The 20,007-nt window shown below is 37.7% G+C and overlaps 1 long non-coding RNA gene across 1 annotated transcript; it reads right to left on the reverse strand.

Moving 5' to 3' along the window:
* Positions 1-2,285: 2,285 nt before the first annotated feature.
* On the reverse strand, positions 2,286-3,250 carry LOC122026382. Its single transcript, XR_006124134.1, has 3 exons — positions 3,225-3,250; positions 2,487-2,567; positions 2,286-2,359 (listed from the first exon to the last, which is right to left on the reverse strand). It is a non-coding gene; the product is annotated as an uncharacterized LOC122026382 (long non-coding RNA).
* Positions 3,251-20,007: the final 16,757 nt, after the last annotated feature.

Below are 20,007 nucleotides of genomic sequence, written 5' to 3' on the forward strand. Positions count from 1 at the left end.
CCAAAATCACTTATATTCCTCACTTCCATTCCATAACTGCACAACAGTAATGCCCTACCACTCAAGTCCCAATTTATGAATTTTAAAATAGTTGTATAGAATAGCAATGTTCAAAATGGCCAGCTCTAGCACTGAATTGCTGAAAACATATCAAAACACTAACATAGCTCTATAAGTGTTCACCATAATATTAATTTCCAGAATTCAAAGCTGTTTAAGCTTGCTTCATACATGATTAAGCCCAAGAAATGATTAAGTTTAGCACTTCAATCTTAAGAACCATCCATTAAAAATAATACTATTGAGAAACAAGCTCAATAATTGGCACAAGAATCATTTCAACACTCCATCATCAAATTGAATATGAATTCTAGTCTTTAGCAAATTTCATCTAAACATTCAAAAACATTTCACACACTACAACAAAAACTGCAAACGACAACGAATATTATCCGTTGTCGTAGGGTCAAAAAACCGTTATAACTGAGGGCATTGTAGAATGTATTGCCCTACGACAATAGTTTTGAATCCGTTGTCTTTGTAGACATTCGACAAGGATTTTTATCCGTTGTTATTTATATCTCAAAATTTGTTTACGAAGAATACGACAATGTTTTAAAACCGTTGTGGTAGATAATTTCGACAACAGATATAAACCGTTGTGGTAGAATCTTTTTACAACAGATATAAACTGTTATGGTATATAATTTTAATATGTTTTACAATGGATAAAACCGTTGTCTTTTATCACTTTTCACAAAAAAAAAAAAATCTTTTGTGGTTACGTACTTTTTACAATGTTTATGACCGTTGTCTTTAATGTTCATGTTGTAACATGATAATAACAAACAACCAATCTTTATTTAATATAAAGAAACCACCAATACAAAATTAAATATTTACTACATTCAATCCATGAAAATGTTATCTTCAAATTTTGAAAATTAACTACATACATCAAAATGAGAAAATAATAACTGTGTAATCGAAATCCAAAATATGTCAGCTAAAATCCTCTTCCCAACTGAATCTTTAAAGCCTTTTCCAACAACTTACTAGCTGCATCTTCATGTGACCGAGTATACAAATTTCCCTTGACAATCAAATCTGCAAAATTAAGCTGTAGGAGCTGATAAAAATAAACAAATTATAAAAACATTAAAAGATAAAATATACATGTAAGCGAATAAGAATTATCTTAACCTACTGAAACACATACGGATTGATGATACAATTCAGTTTTGCACTATTGTTGTCTTATTTGTGCAGCACGTTATTGGAAATTAACAACTGGTATAGAAGGAAATGAAATTGCATAACATCCATAGCTATTTGGCAATTTGCAATGATCTCAATCATATAAATCATATAGTTCTTCATTGAGTTTAATTTAGCCCAGTGACATATTCAAATCAAAGCATGATACTTTAAGGTTGGCAATGCCATAAAACTTATCCAACAAACACTGAAAGGTCAAATGCAAAGTCATATATTAGAGACCTCTCTTCTATAGTTATGACCATGAAAGTGCTAACATAACACATTCTAACACTGACCAGAACTAATAAGATATTTTTCACCCAGAACGCTAGTTATGCACTATATGTCAAATAAAAAGATAGAAGAGAACGCTTGTGTAATGGGGAAAAAAACTTCAGTTGCCCAAGAAAACAATTGGATAACATGTAACAATTAATGGAGCAAGCCAATGAAGCATCAGAGAGAATAGAAGAGTTACTCATGAAGTGCTTTGGAAAGTTACAAGGATTCCAACGGTTATAACCTCACAATATATTTCTTGCATCCATTCTTTTATCCTATTAATGATAATATCATCAATTTCACCCTTGTTTTCGAATACCAAGTAAATACTTCTAATGTAGAAAGGGAACATAGAGCTTCAAACAAAAAAAAAACAAATTTGAAGCAATTCTAAAGTGTTAAACCAGTAAAAATATTAATATTATGATTCTAACACCAGGCAAAGGTTTGGAAATAAGTAAATTTAAGATAAGGCATAAAATGTTCAAAGTTGTTTTAAAACAAATGGAAGAATAAAGTTAACATTTTCACAAGTAAATAGCTCAGACAAATTCAGAAAGAAGCTGGGGTACAATTAAATAGGAGTTGCTAAGCTTGAATGACAACTAAGATATAGAGCACACTAGTTAACATAAAGAGAAATATCCCCAATACAAACTCACCTCCTCTGCATGCAAAGAAAAATATAAAATATAAGAAAAAAAGAGAATTATAGTAAGTACTGTATGAACTATAATCAGAGAATAAAAATTTCACATAGCTCTAATGTCTGGACATGAGAGAAGGATTTCTAGAATTCCAGGACAACACTCAATGTCTGCAAAACGAAAGAGGAAAAATCTCTCAGATATATACCTATAAGGTCATGATTATCAAATGGCGAGAACGGTTAGTTTAATTATTATCAAATTGATGGAAAATAAGCGACTTGCGAGATGATAAACCTGATTCTTATTGTACATAGCTAATTTCTTGGTGTACTCAGTCTTCAATTTAGCTGCTTTAGCAACATAAGGAGCTTTATCCTGGAACACAGAAAGAAATTTCAGATTAAAAAAAACATTACTAATTCATTTTCCTCTTCAAAGCAGGAAGATTGGTCTGGTGGATGAGAACTAATTAACAAATAGCACTAACTTCTTCTAACAGTGATTTCCATTTATTGCCACCTGCTTTACCAAGCTGATCAAATGATAATAGTTGATTTAAACCAATCTACAGAAGCTGAAACAAGTAGAACTAAAGGAAAAGGGAGCAACCTTACCACAGTGACAGACTTGTTATCATTACATCAATTATCATGAGAAGTAAGTAAAGATTTTGCCTATCATATTGAAGTCATGAAAGGAGTTTATGGGGGCATAAGGTTGCATATATCCAAACAAGTAGTCCTAGATTGTAACAGACATGAATAAAATTTATTAAAGTTGATTAACCAACCATATCCCATACCTGATTGGTCAACCCAATATATGAGCTGACATAACTAGACATATATTTTTTTAATAAAAAAATAGAAACTGACCAAATTAAATGATCACCTATCCCAAAAGCATGAGCTTCCAGGAAAGGACCTAGGGCAGACAATAATGCTTTCAACAAACTGAAATCTAAAGTTGGAGAGACCTTGCTAATGACTCAGCGTATAAAATTGAACTATAAAATACCAAGACCAACAATACCTCCTCTATTATGGATTCACATTCAATAAGTGCATGAACATTTTCTGCTTCTAAAGCCAGAAGTTCCCTCTTTAACCTTTCTAAAAATGCTTCTGCTTCACCAATTCCCATAACATACCTGCATCAGAATATCTTGTGTGTGAATCATGACATAAGTATGAATATTAGAGGGAACATTATGGACATAATGCAAGTAAAAAAATTATCAAAAGATAAAGGAGGTACAGATTCATATATTGGAAAACAAACACCTGAAGGTTAATTTGAAAAGAAAAATAAAACACATCAGATTAAATGCTCCGTTTCACTAAGCAACAAAAAGCATCACGGAAGTATCTAAGATGCATATCTGCATGCTAGGCATGACTTTTACATGATAATTCAAACATAATCAAGTAACATACGTGCCAAGGAGAGCCTCTATGTCCTCTTCTTCAGCTTGTGAAACAAGATCTCTTTCAATAGTAACTTGTGAGTGACCTTGAATCAAACCAGATGCGTCTTGCCCACCATGAGTAATAACTTGACTGCTTACTGCAGTATTATTTTCCTGTAGTAGAATAATAACTTATTTTCCCATTTTTTTGGCTTTGGTTTACATACACAGTAGACTATGTACAGGTATAGAACATCCAATGCCTATATTCAAACACCGTGTTCACTAATCATATGCACTGAATAAAATTAGTAGAATGGCTGTTAAAAACCTTTTGTACACCTCCCCCACACTTAATCCTTTGCCATCTTGTAATGTCTAACTCATCAAGGATTCAACCAAAACTCTTAATAAAAGAATGACAAGCAAAGATGATTAAGGATTAAAATACTAAATGAGAATACTTTAAGAAAAATGTGAGGAAGAAATTAGAAATTATGATGGAATAAGAATGACAAATATCCTTTATCTCATTGCACACAAATGTTATTGTGACTTTGAAATGAAGCAAAGCAAGTTCTAGAGTTTCAATTGTTGTAAGTGCATGTCACACAAAAGAAAATAATGAAGTATAGGCTTAAAGTGGTCTTCTCTAGGTAATTTTCATGCAATCATGCTCAATTGATCAAAATGGAATCCACTACCATACTAACCAATATCATGCAAGTAGAGCATCCAATCATGTCAAATGACCTAAAATTAATGATCAAATTTAAAAATCTTTTACCATATTAAAAATATTACTAGAAAATTCCATTGAGAATTTTATTCAAAATGACATGCTATATACTAAACAAAATGTAATGTATGGAAGCAAAATGTAATGTATGGAAGCAAAATGCAAACGTAAAGTATTTAACCTAAAGAAATGCATAAAGCAAGAAATAAAAACAAGGAACAAACTCCCCTTAATTTCGGGTGGTTGAAGAAGATTTAAAAGAAGAAGCCACCCTGGTAGTGGAGTAATCGTGGATACAGACAAATCCTTTTTATTCATCATTTTTTCTTTCAAAATTCTTTCTGGAGGATGGAGACGGTTCAGTTCAAGCATCCACTCTGGAAGCTTATGTTCTCCTACAACATCAATAAAAGAAAACACCTCCCACATGCATGTGGGATAAAAAGAAGATAGGAGAATATTAATATTGGTAGAAAATATTTCAAGAAATGAATCACATCTAATAAAGTCAACAATTGGTACCTCAATTAAATTTTCTGAAAAATCACAAAAAATACTCACCTTATCATGTTGAAAGGTACCTAGAGTGGTGTTTGTTACCTCTTCCTTATCAAGTAATGGCTCAGGTTCTGGTTCTGGAGAATGTACAACCAAAGGTAGTGATTCTTGGGTACTTGGCTCCATAGCACAAGTCCCTACACTTACATCCTCTATTCTTAGTGATTCTTGGGGTAATGCTTCTAGTAAGCAATCCCCTACACTTAAATTATCTTCTGCATCTGTATCTATATCATTCACAACATCTAAAGCAACAATATTAGTAGAATCAGAAATTTGAACAACTACATCATCATCACAAATAATACTAGAAAAATCTTGTGAATAAATGGAAGTAGGGTCAGGCCTGACAGAATCTCTACTATCCATATCTCCACTGTAGTTTTGTGCTTGTAACTGGTTGATGAATGATGCAATTTCATCTAACTGGATCTGTATATTCTGTATCCTTACAAATTGTTGCTTTTGATGCTTTCTCATTTGTTGCATAATCTCATTAAATTTCTAAATTGGCTCTGCAAATTGTCCTTGTACATTCTAATACTGATATTCAGGCTGATAAAACCCAGTCTGAAGCTTATAGTAATGTCTCTCCCTTCAATCTCCAAAATGCTGATAATATGGATCCATGGTCAAATAGATTTCCTATTCTTACACTGGCAACTAGAAAATAAAATCAGAAGACTCAGGAACAAATAAAATCAAACACATGGATATATGAACATGAAAGCAATCAAAACAACAAATTTTTAAGTTTTCCAAAATAATGAACAATCCTAAAATTATCAAACACCGCTACAAGTCCTTGGCAACAATGCCAACATTTGATGAGAGCAATCTGCCAAACCCGCAAATCAAATTAACAAATTATATCCACTGAACCCCTTAACTACACAATGATGTTGTAATAATGAGCCCAGGATCGAATCTCTTGAGGAACTAATGGTAGGATGTAATCTAGGATTGTATGTTATTCCTATTTTTGGGGTTTTTAACATGAAAATGGGGGGGTTTTAGCTTTGAATCTAAATCTAACAAATGAAAAGCACAGTGAATAAGAAACTAATCTAATGCATAAATGAAATCCACCTAGGTGCCAACAATCAATCAACAACGCATTGTCACCTTACGTTATGAGTAACCATCACCACACTTTAACTAAGAATGAAATAACAAGACACAATTAAATCTAATCTTAAGCATAGAATAAAATAACAAGACATAAGATAAATATGATCTAAAGCACCAATTTAAACCCTAGCTTAAACTTAACAACCTAACAATTAACCAAACACAAATTAAACATAAATTAAACTTCAATAAGGAAAAGAAATGCTAGATCGCGTGACAAAAACATAACAAAATCAAAATGAACCTGTTCTAGATACAAAAACAGTAATAGCATGAAATAAAATGATAACCGTTCCAATCTCACAATCAATCTAAACAAACTTCACACTCTTGCCGTCCCACAAGAGGCCAGAGACGTGAACGCCCAACTCTGGTCCTCAGTGAAGAACCCTCAGCTGTAAATGAAGCTAGGAGTGCTAAGCAACGCCGATGGAACGCCTCCGGCAAGATGGAAACAACCCAAAACCTAAGATATGGCCAAAAATCTGGAATGCTGGAAATCTGGATCCGGAATCTGGATGAGAGCTGTGGATTGTGGATTATCATCGGATGAAGCTCAGAAATGCCGAAGGAACGCCGCCAAGTGTTTCTGATGGAAAGGGATACCACAGATTGGAAGAACGTCGCCAAATATGAGGAGAACAAAGGAATGCCGAAAGCAGAATTTCGCCGGAGGGAACGCCCGCTGATGGCTCCAGATGATCGGAATCCAGTTGCCTCGAAGATCTGCATTGAGGATGTCGCTTGAGAAGATGATCGAAGATGGAAAACGGGGAACGGAAATCATCGAAGATACTGTGCGACACAAACACTGTGTGGAAGAGATCGACGAGGAAGCTACTGTAGCTTCTCGGTTTAAATCAGATCTGAGATCTGAATGGACGGCTGTGATGCTTCGGAGCTCAATCAACGGTGAAAGATTGCCTAAAATTCGATCCGAATGTATTGATCTTGATCAAGGGTCTGGATCTACTCTCCCTTAGGTCGGATGGATAAGACTTTAATGGATGGTTCAAATCTGTCCAATCTTTGATGAACGATTCATAATGCTACACAGCTTGATCTTCTCGTTTGAACTCCGATTCGAACACAAATTCGGTTCGAATAGATCCAAATCCAAGATCCCTTGATGCCTATAGAATAAGAATCAAATATTAGCATCAAATAACACAAAAATAAGATAATTTACAATTAGGTCCAAGAATAAAGACAATGCATGAAATGTGATGCAAATATAGGTTTTATCTATGAACATAACATCAAACCATGCATGTATGAATCAAAATAATACAGTAAAATCATGGTTATCACACACCTCCTCTTCATCTCATTGCCGATTTGACCTTCTTTATCCAGATCCGATTCATCTGAAGCTTCATCACAACTGCTAATTACCTTAGGTTTATCTCTTCATTATTTTGATTTGTTAGTTGTTAATTTCATGTATGAATTATTGATGAATTGTAATTGATTTTGACTTCCTTTGGTTCAGATTTCATGTCATAAGTTGTGATTAAATGTTGTTTGCAATATGTTTGATGAATTGTTCCTTACATGGGATCACTTTAAGTCTTACAATTTTCTTTATGTTAATGTCTTGTTTTGTTGAGTGTTAGTCATGATGGTTATTAGTTGACATGTAAGTAGATTAAACTGGGCTAGAATGCTTACTTTGTGGTTTCATGAATTCATTCTCGGGTGTAGCTTAGCATGTTTACATTTCTTTTAGTGCATTACTTCATGTTTCTATCATTTCCTTGTTGTTTGTAGTTTAGTGATTTCTTGTTTATATTGGTTTCCATTTCTTATTTTTAGCATTAGAAATCTAAAATCTAAACCCCCCAGTTTCAAATAAAATTGATCTTGAGATTTATCATATATCGTCCTTATGAAAGACAACCTGAGTTACTTTATGCTACATTAGTATAGAGGGGTTTGGTATTAATTTGAATTGTAATTGTGTAGTACGATATACACGTTCTATCAACGCCCTGACTTTGAGGTGCCCCGTCTCCTTTACGTCCTCGACTCCTTGTCACCCCGTCTCTTAGACACCCCGACTCCTTGGCACCCTCGTCTCCTTGGCACCCCTACTCCATAGCGCCTCAACTCTGAGGTTCCCTCATATGCTTGGTGGCCCATCTCCTTGGCGTCCTTGACTCATTAGCATCTCATCTCTTAGACACCCCTGTTGGTGCAATATTCCCTAGGTCAAGGTTGACCTGGTTGACTGAGCTTGAATTGGGTCAAGCTCGAGTCTTGATGTTGTGGTTTCAATATTTGACAATACATGTAGTCAATACATGAAGATTGCAGGTGCAATTGTTCATGTGTGAAGGAGAGTCAAGTAGGTCAAGGTTGACTGGATACTTGACGGGAAAATCCTGGTGAGTGAAGCCAGGTGAAAGTCCTAACTGGGAAGTTAGGCAATGGAAAAATCCTAGTGAGTGAAGCTAGGTGAAAGTCCTGGCGAGTGAAGCCAGGCAAAAGGAAAGTCCTGGTGAGTAAAGCTAGACAGAAGAAAATCCTGGTGAGTGAAGTCAGGTGAAAGACCTAGTGAGTGAAGCTAGACAGAAGGAAATCCTGGTCAGTGAAGCCAGGTGAAAAACCTAGTGAGTGAAGCTAGGCAGAAGAAAGACCTAGTGAGTGAAGCTAGGCAGAAGGAAGTCTTGGTGAGTGAAGCCAAGCATGAGGAAATCCAGATGGATCAAGGCTGATCGGACATCTGGTGTTGGAAAGTCCAAGTAGGTCAAAGAGATTGAACAGATACTTGGCACGAGGAGGAAAGTCCAAGTAGGTCAAAGGGATTGACCGGATACTTGGCACGAGGAGAAAAGTCCAAGTGGGTCAAAGGGATTGACCGGACACTTGGTGAGCAAGTTCTAGCAGGTCAAGGGTGACCATATGCTAGGCATGATGTACCAACAGGTCATGGTTGACCGGATGTTGGTTTAGGGGACTTTGGACTTATTTTTGGGCAAAAACAAGGGCTGGATCGATCAGCCGATCGATTGGCTCATGCCCAATCGATTGGCCGATTGATTGGGAGAGTCCCCGCGACAAGCCTTCTCCCAATCGATCAGTGGATCGATTGGGGAGAAGTGTCGCGCGAACAGAAAGCCTCCCAATCGATCAGCCGATCGATTGGGAGCCTCCGATTGATCGGGAGTCGCGATTCTGCGCGATAAGCCCTGGATCGATCAGCCGATCGATCCAGGCAATTCCTGAGAGCACATAGGCACTCTAGATCGATCAGCCGATCGATCCAAAGCCTCCCCGATCGATTGGAAGCAATCCAATCGATCGAGATCCGACCGTTGGCGCAGGATATAGCTGTTGGCGAGCGTTTCTCTCAGGAGGACTTCGAGAGCTCGCACTGTTCACTCCCGATCTTCACAACAGCTTCTCCACAGCGTTCTCCACTCTCACCGCCAATTCTTGAAGGATCTTGGAGAGACATCCAAGTCAAGAGGCGTGACTACAACAAGAGGAAGAAGCTAGGGTTAGGGTTTTTATTGTACATCTTGTAAGCTTTTGCTTATCCTGTATTTCCCTTTCTTCTTCTTGTACTGACAGTGTTGTAGGGCTTTTCCGCCTTTGGTAGTTACCATAAAGGAGTGTTATTCATAGTGGAGGGTGTGTGAGTGCGTGGATCCTTGGATTAGTCACCTCTTGTGAGGTGGATACCAAGTAAATCCTTTGTGTCAGCGTTGTATGTTTTGTTTCTTGTATTTCCACTGCATATCCTTGAAGAAACAAGCAACAAAGAGCACGACGAGCGCACTGAGCTATTCACCCCCCTCTAGCTACATAATTGGTCCCAATAAGTGGTATCAGAGCAAGGTTGCTCTTCACCGGAATCATCGCCGGAAAGGGAAAAAGCTAGAGGGTGAAGAAGTTGAAGCAATTCTACAAGTCGAAGACTTCATCAAAAGGCTCAACTTCAAATGGAATTCCAAGATGTACTTGGATTCGATACGAGGGTGCCTCCACCATATGTATCTACAAGCTTCAATTCTTGGAGGTCAACAATCGAAAACTTTTTGATGATGGAGATAGAGCAATGATTTGCTCTCATGGAAGGGTTCAAAGCTCCAAGAAATTCAAAGGGCAAAGTTCTCAAGAGGAGCAAGTGGAGCCAAGAACAAATCCAAAGATGTGAGGCCACCGACAAAATGACTAAGCTTTTGGTCAATTTATTGCCGAGCAACATCTTGGAGCAAATTGGAGAGTTTGAAGATGTCAAAGAGCTATGGAGCAAATTGGCCAAGATTCTTGAGATCCCCTCTACTGTACAAGATCAAGAAAAATCCAAAGAGGGTGACTCATTGGAGCAAGATCAAGAGGAGGAGAATTTCGAAGGTGAAAGATGCTCATCTTCCGAAGAAGAAGTCCAAGAAGCTTTATCTTCAAAGGAATGCACTGAAGAGGGCAAGGAGAGGGCATACTCCTTGTTTCATGTACAAGATGAAGATGAAGAAGTCTCCACCTCTAGGATTGAGGGGGAGCGACCTTCGGTGACACCGGATCAAGAAGAAGGAGAAGTCTCCACATCCGGGTCAAGAAAAGAAGAGGATGAAAAAGCTTCCACCTCCACAAGTCGAGACAAATCTATTGGAGGAGTATCATTTTCGGATCAAGAGGAAGCCTCTACATCGAAATCAAAAAGAGAGGAAGCCATCCCTACACATGAAGGTATAAACATTTCAATTAAAAATAAAAATCATATTATATGTTTTGAGTGTAGGGAACATGGGCACTACAAGAGCAAGTGCCCCAAATTAGCCAAGAAAAAGGGTCAAGTGGCATTAAAGGGCAAGGAGAAGCTCAAAGAGACCGCTCCCGGAACAAAGAAGAGCAAGGAGCACATTGTGTGCTTCTTGTGCAATCAAAAGGGACATTATAGGAGCCAATGTCCCAAGGGAAAGAAAGCGGTCAAGGCTCATGGAGGAAGCATAATTCAATGGGGAGCCTCCAAGGTAAAAAGAAAGGTATCATTTGTTGAGTCTATCCCCTTAAATAATGGTAAAAAGCATGCTAGTTCTAATTTATATCATTTCAATGCTATTTACCATGAAAATAGGAAGCATGATAGCATTAAGGAAAAACATATAGCTTTTCATGCTAAAACTACCACACCTAGGGTTAGGAAGGTAGATGAAAATCTAGGCAAGAAAATTAAGGGTGTTAGTTATAGGTCTAGAAATAAAAATGCTCATGGATTTAATGAAAAATCAAAAACTAAGGATTTAAGTAGAGAAAATCAAGTCTTGAGGTCAAGGCTTGATAAAATAGAAAAGACCCTAAAAAGGATGGAAAATATCCTAAAAGGGCAAAATGAGCAAAACCTAGGTCTAGGAGTATAACAAGGGTCATCCAAGGGCCATAGAGGTTTGGGATATAAACTTAAGGCTAAGAAGGATGTAATTTCTTACCATAGGGTTCCATATAGCTATGGAACCGAGTCTAGGTCTAAGGGGCAAGTCAAAAATACGAGGGAGGTTATCCCTAAGAGTATTTTTGCAACAAACGTGACTAAGACTTCTAAGAAGTCTAAGAAAGTCACTAACAAGGTCACAAGGGAGGCAATCCCTAGGGTTGACCTAGAAAAAGTGACAAAGGCCTTTAAGAAGCCTAACAAGGTCACTAAGAAGGTATCTCGGGAAGTTATCCCTAGTAAATATCTAGAGCATCCAAGGAGCACCAATAGGTTTTGGGTTCCTAGGAGCATTTTCTCTACCCCTTAGATAGGTTAGAGAGTGTCAACTCTGATTAGAAGGGTAGTTAACCCAACTTTGATGAAGTTGACACTCGGAGAGCATTTTCAAGGTTATCATTAACCTTTGAAAATGATAAGAGTTATATGTTTACTCTTGGTAAGAGTAAAATGTGTCACAATTTGATAAATTGGAGGATATTTTAAGTGACACAAAATTGGGAAAATCATAAGAACTACCAAGTTGGGATTTTGGTATGTTCTTAGGAAATTAAAGGCAATGTATGCCTTAACTCAATTGGTTACTCTTTAAAAGAGTAAATTGTGCCAAAAATTTGAGGAATATGTTTAATTTAAATTGGCACAAGTTAGGAAAAGCAAAAGAAATGTCAAAATTAGATTATTGGCATTTTCTTGGGAAATAGTGGGCAATCTAGGTTTTAAATCTTAATTTAGCTAAGGCTTAAGGATACTTAGGTAGACAACCTAGGTGTTTCATTAATGCTAAAACTTGCCATACTTTGTTTGCCCATCATATGTCATGACATCATGCTTATTTTTGCATTCATATTTTAGTATGAAAAACACAAAAATAATTTTCTTTTGAAAAGCACACAAATATTTTTGCTTATTTTTGCATCCATGTCATGCCATATATACATCATGTAGTTATAGAAATTTTCTTTTGAAAATTATTTCTTTTTGATGTATGTCATAACATCATCATGCATTATTTTATTCCTTGCAAATTAAGGACTAATGGCATTTATTAACTAGTAACATCCTTGGTGGATGTTTACAACTCAAAATGCCTAGATAGATATGCATGATCCCTAGATTAGGGCAAAACCAAAGTTTACATCTCACTAAAAAACTATAAGGTGACTTGTATGTGTCTTAGTACACATTGTATACGAGTGAGATGTTAGAATGATGAACAATACTCAAGATGTTGATTTAATGCATTCTTTTGAGTTTTTGGTTCATCAAAACACATAGTTATGTGTTTTTCAATCATTGGAAAAGCTAATGTACAAGTCATGTGCATTGAGCCCAAGGAACATGGTTGGATATTGGTTTTGAAAATCATTTTAAAATGCTTTTGGAAAACCTTGATGAAGACTATCTTTTGATAGTGATCATCATTGAAGAGTTATGCACAAACTTGAAGAAAACACTGAAGTTTTTACAAGTTTTCAAGTTTGTGTCCATCTTTAAAAATATGGTGTATTTTCTTAGAAAACTATTTTTCCATGATACTATATGCCCTAAATAATGTCTACAATGATTTTATGATTTTTTGGAGTTTTATAGATTTTTCTAGGGGTTTCTGAAATTGATTGAAATGGAATTTCAGCCTTTTCAGAGCTTCAATCGATCACCCGATCGATTGAAGGGTCTCAATCGATCGGGCGATCGATTGAGAGCAAGATTCTCGTGAACAGAAGCTTCCTGGATCAATCCACTGATCGATCCAGCCCTCCTGAATCGATCAGTGGATCGATTCAAGCAGGTTCAATCGATTGGGACCCAACTCCAATCGATTGGGAATGCTGATTTTGGCTGGTAAACCCTGATTTCAGCATTTTAGACCATCTTTAGTCTAGGTAACCATTCCTAACCCCTCAAAACATATTTATATACATTTAAGGGGAGTTTTCATGATGAAAACAAGGATGGATTGGTTAAAGAAGACTAAGTCGAAGTTTAGGTTGATGTTTGATTTCATTATTGAATTTATGAACCTCAAAACTTCTAATATTGGGTTTCCTAAAGGTTTAGGGATTCCAAGTCATTGTTGGTGCAATGACAGAAGTCACGATCATGTCTTTAGGGGAAGTTACTCTTTAAAGACATGAAAAATACTTTTCATACACCTTGGAAGGTGGTTAACCTTCTTTCGCGGAAATGCTCAAGGTTGAGCATTTGAAAATAATGGAGAGTGGATATCTTCATTATTCAAAGGGTGTCTGCTCAAGGATGAGCATTTAATGATAGTGAAGGGTATGGGACCTTCGTTATTAGATTGTGAGCAACAAGTGAAGTTGTGAACAAAGTTAGGTAACTCTTCAGGGGAGAGTTTGCTTATTTTGATGTGTGCCAATAGGGGGAGAATGAAAGGGTTTAAGTTATGCCTTCATTATCTAAGAGGGAGTTTGCCCTCTTAGGGGGAGAATGTAAGGTTTAACTTATGTCTTCATTACCTAGTGGCATGAAGAAGGTTGAGGCTATGGGATTAGCCTAACTTACTGTTGGTTGCTACTCGGAAAACCTATAGGTTCCACTGTACAAAAATTTTGTACAAAGGTCTGAACCTTTTCCTAGCTACCATGTGTTCTTTTAAATTAAATTTTGGATCGCCTGCGGAACTTAACACGTTTGATCTAAAACTTAATCTATTTGTTCTTTTAGGTTTTGACTTGGATCTCCTGCGGAACTTAACACGTTCGACCCAAGTCTCCTTAAGTTATTAATTCCATTAAATATTAATTTCCATAATTGGTTCCCAGTACTGACGTGGCGAGGCACATGGCCTTCTTGGATATGGGAGCAACCACCACCGACTAGACAAAACCTTTTATAGAAATCTAATATTTAATTTCCTAAAATAACTTTAGGTTAACCAAAGAGAACAATCAAATCACAAGGAAAAGAAAAAATAAAAGAACACAACATCGAAAAACATATTCGAAATTCTAGAACATAAGCCTCTTGTATTTGGTATTATTTCCATAAATAACTAGCATGATGCGGAAAGAAAAATTACTAGTTATACCTTGTAGAAAAACCTCTTGATCTTCTACCGTATTCCTCTTCTAACCTCGGACGTTGTGTGGGCAACGATCTTCCGAGATGAGAAACCACCAAGCACCTTCTTCTTCTCCTAGCTAGGTTCGGCCAAAACAAGAAAGCTTCACCAAGGAAGAAAAAAAAAACACCAACCAAGCTCTAAGAGATGCAAGCTTCCTCTCCTTCTTCTTCTTCTTCTCCAAGTAGTATCCGGCCTCCACAAGAGCTCCAAGCAATAGAAAGTTTCGGCCACCACAAAGAGGAAGAAGAGAAGAGATGATGGCCGGCCACAACACCAAGGAAAAGAGGGAGAGAAAATAATAGAGGTTGTGTCTCATGAAGGCACCCTCACCCCTTCTTTTATATTCCTTGGCCTAGGCAAATTAGGAAATTTAATTACAATAAAATTTCCTCAATTTCCTTGACATGATTTAATTGAGAAAAATAAAATAAAATTTCCCAATTAAATCTTCATTGGCCGGCCACATCATTGGAGAACAAATTGGACAAGTTTCAATCAACAATTAAAACTTCCTAATTTGTTTCCAGAAATTTTAAAAAATAAAATTTCTCTTTAAAAATCTCTTCATGGTTGATAAAAGGAAATTTCTGTAATTTTAATTTTATCAACATGTGAATAATTTTAAAGAGAAAATAAAATATCTCACCAATCTTCAAATAAGGAAAGAGATCTAATCTCTTTCTTTAATCTTTTGTAGATTTTTTATAAGAGAGATATTTTAATTTAAATTCTCTTTAATAAATTATTTCTTCCACATAATAAAAATTAAAATTAAAATTCCTTTTTAATTTAATTTGGCCGGCCCCCACTAGCTTGGGTTCAAGCTAGGGCCTACCAATTCATACCTAGGCCGGCCCTAGCTTGTTCCCAAGCTAGCTTGGCCGGCCCCTATTGGGTGGGTATAGAAGGTGGGTATAGGTGGGTATAGAACTCTACAAATAAGAGGCTACGATAGGGACCGAGAGGAGGAATTGGTTTTGGTCTCCCGATAAAATTAAGCATCCCGTGTTTGCCCCGAACACACAACTTAATTTTATCAATGATAATTCATTCCACTAGAGAACTATCATTGAACTACCGCACCAATCCCAAATTATATTTTTGTGCTCCTTCTTATTATGAGTGTGTTAGTCTCCCTGTGTTTAAGATATCGAATGTCCACTAATTAAGTGAGTTACTGACAACTTATTTAATTAATATCTAAGTCCAAGAGTAGTACCACTCAACCTTATTATCATGTCGGACTAAGTCCACCTGCAGGGTTTAACATGACAATCTTTATGAGCTCCTCTTGAGGACATTATCAACCTAGTATCTCTAGGACACAGTTTCCTTCTATAATCAACAACACACACTATAAGTGATACCATTTCCCAACTTATCGGGTTTATTGATTCAATGAACTAAATCTCACCCATTGATAAATTAAAGAAATAAATATCAAATATATGTGCTTGTTATTACATTAGGATTAAGAGCACACACTTCCATAATAACTGAGGTCTTTGTTCCTTTATAAAGTCAGTATAAAAGAAACGACCTCAAATGATCCTACTCAATACACTCTGAGTGTACTAGTGTAATTATATAGTCAAGATAAACTAATACCTAATTACACTACGACCTTCTAATGGTTTGTTCCTTTCCATTTTGGTCGTGAGCTACTATTTATAATTTATAAGGTACTGATAACATTATCTTCTGCATGTGACACCACATGCTATGTTATCTACAATATACATTAATTGAACAACTACAAACAAATGTAGATAATTTGACCAAATGTGATTCTTTATTCAAAACAAATATTTACAAAAGCTTAGGCTTTCAGTATACACTCCAACACTTACAAGTGGTATTATCAAACATCAAAAAGGGGGAGATTGTTGGTGCAATATTCCCTAGGTCAAGGTTGACTTGGTTGACTGAGGTTGAATTGGATCAAGCTCGAGTCTTGATGTTGTGGTTTTAATGTTTGACAATACATGTAGTCAATACATGAAGATTGCAGGTGCAATTGTTCATGTGTGAAGGAGAGTCAAGTAGGTCAAGGTTGACTGGATACTTGACGGGAAAATCCTGGTGAGTGAAGCTAGGTGAAAGTCCTAACTGGGAAGTTAGGCAATGGGAAAATCCTAGTGAGTGAAGCTAGGTGAAAGTCCAGGCGAGTGAAGCCAGGCAGAAGGAAAGTCCTGGTGAGTGAAGCTAGGCAGAAGAAAATCCTGGTGAGTGAAGCCAGGTGAAAGGCCTAGTGAGTGAAGCTAGGCAGAAGGAAATCTTGGTGAGTGAAGCCAGGTGAAAGACCTAGTGAGTGAAGCTAGGCAGAAGAAAGACCTAGTGAGTGAAGCTAGGCAGAAGGAAGTCCTGATGAGTGAAGCCAAGCACGAGGAAATCCAGATGGATCAAGGCTGATCGGACATCTGGTGTTAGAAAGTCCAAGTAGGTCAAAGAGATTGACCGGATACTTGGCACGAGGAGGAAAGTCCAAGTAGGTTAAAGGGATTGACCGGATACTTGGCACGAGGAGAAAAGTCCAAGTGGGTCAAAGGGATTGACCGGACACTTGGTTAGCAAGTTCTAGCAGGTCAAGGGTGACCGGATGCTAGGCATGATGTACCAATAGGTCATGGTTGACCGGATGTTGGTTTAGGGGACTTTGGACTTATTTTTGGGCAAAAACAAGGGCTGGATCGATCAGCCGATCGATTGGCTCATGCCCAATCGATCGGCCGATCGATTGGGAGAGTCCCCGCGACAAGTCTTCTCCCAATTGATCAGTGGATCGATTGGGGAGAAGTGTCGCGTGAAGAGAAAGCCTCCCAATCGATCAGCCGATCGATTGGGAGCCTCCGATCGATCGGGCGATCGATCGGGAGTCGTGATTCTGCGCGATAAGCCCTGGATCGATCAGCCGATCGATCCAGGCAATTCCTGAGAGCACATAGGTGCTCTAGATCGATCAGCTGATCGATCCAAAGCCTCCCCGATCGATTGGGAGCAATCCAATCGATTGGGATCCGACCGTTGGCGCAGGATATAGCTGTTGGCGAGCGTTTCTCTCGGGAGGACTTCGAGAGCTTGCACTGTTCACTCCCGATCTTCACAGCAGCTTCTCCACAGCGTTCTCCACTCTCACCGCCAGTTCTTGAAGGATCTTGGAGAGATATCCAAGTCAAGAGGCGTGACTACAACAAGAGGAAGAAGCTAGGGTTAGGGTTTTTATTGTACATCTTGTAAGCTTTTGCTTATCCTGTATTTCCCTTTCTTCTTCTTATACTGAGAGTATTGTACGGCTTCTCCACCTTTGGTAGTTACCATAAAGGAGTGTTATTCATAGTGGAGGGTGTGTGAGTGTGTGGATCCTTGGATTAGTCACCTCTTGTGAGGTGGATACCAAGTAAATCCTTTGTGTCAGCGTTGTATGTTTTGTTTCTTGTATTTCCGCTGCATATCCTTGAAGAAACAAGCAACGAAGAGCACGACGAGCGCATCGAGCTATTCACCCCCCCTCTAGCTACATAATCGGTCCCAACAACCCCGTCTTCAAGATCTCCTCATCTCCTAGGCGCCCTCGTCTCCTTGGCGCCCCTTCTCCTTAACACCCCGCCGCTTTGGCGACTTGACTCAGAATTTAGGATTATTTCAAGAAGAAGATAATACTTGCATGGATTTTGTGATTTCAGAATGTTTCAAGATGCTAATAATAATCTCATATGAGGAGAGGACATGTGGAGAATATAGGGATTAGCCTTTGCCTTATAAAAGGTAGTCCACTCTAATGGTTATAGGTACACGCATATACACAACAAAACCATAGTACTCTCCTCCGTCCTTCTTCTTCCACCACTATCACTGAAAACTAACTTGAGTATTAGAGTGGATGTGCCAGGGAACCCCCTGACCATCAATTTAATCGCTTTTCTTATATTTTCTTATGTCTAGGATCCAGCAGATCTCCTTGTCGATTCTCATTGTCAGTAGGCTATTGGTGACAAGTTTACATCTATGCCAACTCATTGGTAGTTCTTTTATCGATGTTTTCTGGCAAGATTAAATTGACGTCGTCTGTGGGAAAAACTGACTTAAGACCTAAATAGGGACATTAAGATAGATGACACTGGAAGACCCAACATCATCGCCATAGCAACAGAGGATTTCAATAAATTGGTAGCTATGAAGGTGCAGACGGTATTACATGTTGGTGTAGGTTGCACTAATAATCAAATTCAAATTTTGATGTATGACAAAAGTTAAAGTTAGATTTATGATTTAACATATTTTCCAAGTGTACAAAATTGAAAGACTTGATAAGACTAGATACCAAGATAAAGTCCAATCGGATTAGGGAGCACCAGATGATTGTCAGAAAGTCCAGCTATGTTAGAAAGGACTAGATAGCTAATAGGAAGTCTAGTCGGGTCAGGAAGGACTAGACAATTGGCTGAAGTCCAGGTAGAGGCATTTGTAAGGAAGATCTAGTGGGCCAAGAGATCAAGGTCAACTAAGTCTATAAATGGTAAATAGAGGTAAGCAACTAGAGGAGAGATTTAGTAACGACGTATTCCCGATTGAGAGAACAGTAGGTGTCGATCCAACCTAGAGTTTCAGTGAAATCCAAAGTTAGGGCCGAATAGTCCTGAGACTGTCAAAAATAATACTTCTTTTTTATATTATTTTTATTATACTAACTCTGTCGTGCAAAAAATTAAAGTTGTAAGTTAGTTGGAAAAAGTAGCTCCGGGCGCCCCAGAACGGTCCAGGCGCTCGGAGGTTCGGGTGCCCCAAGATGGTCTAAGTGCCTAGATGGAGCCGAACCTAGCTAGCATCTAGCTGAGTTGGTGCACTCTGATTGGTAGGCACACTTCAAGGTCCAGGTACCTGGGGATGGTCTAGGTGTCTAGAGTTGGATAACTTAGCATCAAAGAAGAATCAGATAGGCCTCAGTTGAGGTGCCTGAGGGGGGGGGGTGGTCTAGGCGCCTGGAGAAGGCAATAAAAGCAGCTTTGACCAACATCTTCTAAACAAGATTTGCTCTAACTTTTGTACTCACACATTACTCCAAAAAGCTCTCTACAACATCGAAAAGCTACTCCGATAACCAATGCTTAAGCTATTACTCTACTTATTATTGATATAATTTGCTTATTGTTTTGCACTTAAAATCTTTGTAACTATTCGATCTAATAGTGAATTGCCTAATGAAATCACTCACCGAGTGTGAGCCTTGTAGTAGGAGTCGTCGAAGGCTCCAAATCAAATAAAATTAACTTGTGTTAGCAATTGCTTTTCTCTCTTTATGTTTCGCTGCATTCTCTTGTTTTATGAAAAAGTTAAAAAGAACATTATAGGGGCACCCCAACTTCCTATACCACTTAAAACCAATCCACCGGTCGAGCCATCACCTCAGTTAGTTGAAGCGATGTTAGTGTTAGGATGTATACTAAAAGCCTA

Source organism: Zingiber officinale, chromosome 10A (assembly GCF_018446385.1).
Source record: "Zingiber officinale cultivar Zhangliang chromosome 10A, Zo_v1.1, whole genome shotgun sequence".
NCBI classification, from domain to species: domain Eukaryota; kingdom Viridiplantae; phylum Streptophyta; class Magnoliopsida; order Zingiberales; family Zingiberaceae; genus Zingiber; species Zingiber officinale.